Raw genomic sequence first — 4,071 nt, 5'->3', positions numbered from 1 at the left:
TAAAGAATCGTACTGCATAATCCACACTACAACTGGTGAACGTACGTGAGAGGTGTTACAGACAAAATCGGAAGAGTCCTCAGGCGCGCATCTATCAAGACCTATTTCAAGTCCCTGAGGATGATTTCTCAGTTCCTGAGACCCGTGAAATGTAACATCCCCTTACAGGACGCAGGATTTTACAAGCTTGACTGTGAGTGCGGTCTCTCTTAGTTTACAAGTTTCGATTGGTTAATGGAAACTTGTAAAAAGTTGCCAGTTGTGTCAACTAAAGTTGCTCCATCTGCGGAGCGCCTAAGCTAAGTTAGCGTAGCATCGTTCTGCCGTCCACTAACTAAAACGCGGCTACGTGACAAATGGTCAAATAACCATTTTAAATAGCAAAATGTAGAGCACAAAATTGTCTTTTGAAAACAGTTAAACTTAGTTAATGTGTTCGACTTATCTTAACTTACCCTAACGATGCATAGAAATATCATCATTTGTACCAAATTATGTTCCGACAATATCCGACAGAGAACATAGGCTGAGACTAAAAAACAGTATTATGCTGAGGTTTCATCCTTTTCATATTAGTACATAATATCGTGTGTGTCTGTGTGTGTTTGATGAATAGGTCCCATGTAATTTAATTTTAATTTAATGCTAAAATCCTTTCCTACCAGTTAACAAAAAAATACTTACCGGAGGGTATGGACATGGCCCTGCTAGATCCGGTTGGGATCTCATCGCAAGACCAAAAAACATGTCCTATTTGATCAAATGGCACCAAGGGTAGTGCATCTCCACGAAACTTCGTTTGTACTGGTTGGTCAGAAACTCCTAGAAATAAAAGTCAACCTGAAGAGTAGATTTAGCGTTAATATACTAAGGGTCGTATTCTACAACTCTACTCAATACTCAAGTCAGGACTTGAGTATTGCAGTGAGCACTGAAAATCATACTCAAGTCCTTGCCATTAGGGTCGCATTTCCAGTGCTTGAAATCATACTCAAGTCTGCTCAAATCCTGACTTGAGCATTGAGTAGAGTTCTGGAATACGACCCTAAGACTACTGAACAAGTCTCCCTTGTCTCGTCTTATTGGGGCATTTATTCTAAGAATTTCGAACATTTTTTGGCATTTTCGAGCCTCGAGAAAGTTGAAAGAAATTCTCTGGGCTGAAACTTCCCCTTCCATTCCTACCTGTAAATAAAGTCCACCGGTCAAGCGATCTCAGAGAACACCAGTAACATTTCATTCGTTCTTTTGGGTAAGCGCCGTAGAAATATCAAAATTACGAAATATCTCTTTGATAGTCTCAATTGTCTCAAACCCTGTACTCTCGCACTCCATTCGACATCTTTCCGAAACAACTATTGCCAAATAACACTCCACCAAATGTAAGCCCTAAGATGTGAATGAAGCTTCATACTTGACATTGCTTTGAATTTGATCGAGTGTTGTTTCGGACGGATGAGAACAGAGTTGTCGACGGTCAGAGAACGAGAGTTGACGCCGTTTCAAACTAGGGAATTTCCTGTACCATATGCACTATAGCAAAGAAATTAACATATTAAATCGTACCCAAACATTGTTATCAAATGTTAAGTTTGTTTCATAATTGAGCGCAGTGTAATACACGGGGTTGCTTCGTCCACGTCGGAAACTTGTGAAATTAACAAAAAGGATGTAATCCGGGTTGTAAAAAGTAACTTTTGCGTGCTCAGTTTTTACGTATGTGATCTGTAAATAATAAAATGTGTCCATTATGATATTACATCAAGTTTGCTATTTCATATTACACGACGATATTCATGTACCAGACGACCAAATGCACAGATTTCTTGACCTCGTATTGGGAAGTTACCGGTACTGTGATAACAGAAAGTTGAAATTAGAACCTAGAACCAAATTCAGAAAAGTTGATTGCCATTGGTTCAGCTGGAAATGAAACTCGGAACCTCTCACGAAGAAGTTTGAAGTGAGAGTTTGTCTAAAGCGAATTTGTTAACGTTGTCAACTTTTTAATTTTTTATATAAACAAAATAGCGCGCATTTGACCTCAATCGTATCTGATGGAAAGTGACGATGAGGTCGATGATGGAATACGCACGTCTTAATAATGCCTATTTTCTCACGCCTTAAAAAGGTCGAAGTCACAGCGTTCAGGGAATAAGTCTACAGCAGGGAATAGCCATTCACTGTGTGGAAGCGTAATGTTTTGTGTGAATCTTTAGTACATCGCCAACCCAACCTCGATGAACCGGACCGGCGTAAAAACAACGTGGCGAAAATGTGTTTGATTTTAATAAAGTTTCAGCTTCTTTGATAATTGTTCAACTGTAATAATTTACTTACTACATTTCAATGTAATATTTCTGTCCAATCAAATGAATTGTGAAATGTTTACGCATTCCATTCATAGTAGATTTAGGGCGAGTCGCCGGAGGAGAAGCGGGAACAATAGTCTTGCTAGATCGAATGGTTTAGGTATTCACTATAAAATAAACGTCCTACAAAAAATATCCGATACACCTAAGGATATTGTCTAAAGATTGTGCTAATTTGTGACACGACCGGATATACTTTACTCGATCATTTAAAATCCTGAAAACAAGCTAAAAGAAAACTCTAAAACGAATTATTTAAGAACAATTTATAACTTGGCACATAATTTTTATATGGAGATATTGCACTTTAAGTACTAAAGAGAGCGCTGAGTGGTAGTTTTGACAACAGAAGCCCTGTAGTTATAAAATTCACATTCGTCCCAAATTTTGAAAATCGCCCTGCGGCTTAACGACTCGTGAGTGCTTGACGACGACGGATCTGTATGAAATTTTAACCAACTGTTCTTATTCATATTAATTGCCAGCTCGCGATTTGCGGGACGTAAGGAGAGCGGTCACCCACACTTAATTAACTTCGGGCATCCCCGCGGTCTCCAAGCCGATTGTACCCTCGTGTGGCTGCGTGAGATTGCTGCTTGGTGCCTTCCTCCTGCTTATTCGCGTCTCCAATTTAAATTGAAGTGTCACAAAACAGGAACTAATTTTTCAAAGCAGTTGCACGACCTCACATTAAAAGTGCACCTCACCAACATCAGAGGGCTGCACACAAATAGGTCCACCACCACTTGGCAACCGACAAACCGCAGCTGCTGTTCCTCACCGAGACACAGATCAGATGTCCGATTGATGCAGCATACGTCTGCTACCCTGGGTATACTCTGGAGCACATGTTTTCACCTCGTGCCGGAGTCTGTGTGTACGTTCGCGATGACATCTGTGTCAGGCATCTGAAGAACCTTGAGGCACCCAGTTTTTCAGTTTTGTGACTTCTGCTTGACACGGGACTTACACAAATGGCGTACTGCTGTGTCTACCGCTCGCACGGTGCAAATCAGGAGACGACCAAATCTGTTTCAATATCTGAGCGAGAGGTTTGATGAGCCTCAGCTGGGGGATTTCAATGTACACCAACAAGAATGGTTGCTCCCGTTCCGGATAACCGATCATGCTAGGAGACCTTGCATTAACGAAGCCTTTCGCAGCTTGTCAGTGGCGCCACAAGGATCCCAGATGTTGAGTCTCATACGGCTAATTGCTGGACCTACTGTTAACAACTGATCCAAACCGATACTCAGTGGTTGTGAATACACCATTGGGTACTTCTGACCACTGTCTGGTGAAAGATGTATTTGCATACTCCCCACCCGATTAGGGCCCTAGTGGTACGAGACGGGTGAGGTGGTACAGGTTAGCAGATTGGGACGAAATGCGCAATTTTTTTTTGCTTCATATCCCTGACAGGCTTCCTTTCCTTCAGGAGACTCATCGAGGTGTGCTGGTGCTGTAGTCGAAATCTTGCTTCTGTGTATGGATTATTAAATAGTATACTCTGATGTACCCAATGGACCCCAAGCTAGTCCATGGTTTAGCGCTGACTGTAGCCGTGCTGAAACACAAAAATAATCGGCGTACCAAGCTCGGGCAGGTGCTCGACGGTGCGAAGCTCCGAGTACTCGGATAGTATCTGAAGAAAGCTTTTAATAAGGCCGACAAGAAGTGCAAAAGAGTGTTACGCAAG

General features: G+C 41.6%; 1 pseudogene; it reads right to left on the bottom strand.

Moving 5' to 3' along the window:
* The window catches only part of LOC113231482, a 3,653-nt pseudogene extending 153 nt beyond the window's left edge, over positions 1-3,500 (bottom strand).
* Between the last annotated feature and the right edge of the window lie 571 nt (positions 3,501-4,071).

The sequence above is a fragment of the Hyposmocoma kahamanoa genome, unplaced genomic scaffold (genome assembly GCF_003589595.1).
Source record: "Hyposmocoma kahamanoa isolate Upper Pololo Valley unplaced genomic scaffold, ASM358959v1 65, whole genome shotgun sequence".
Classification (NCBI taxonomy): domain Eukaryota; kingdom Metazoa; phylum Arthropoda; class Insecta; order Lepidoptera; family Cosmopterigidae; genus Hyposmocoma; species Hyposmocoma kahamanoa.
The sequence above is the reverse complement of the archived record's forward strand: the minus strand, read 5'-3'. Positions and strand labels throughout refer to the sequence as shown.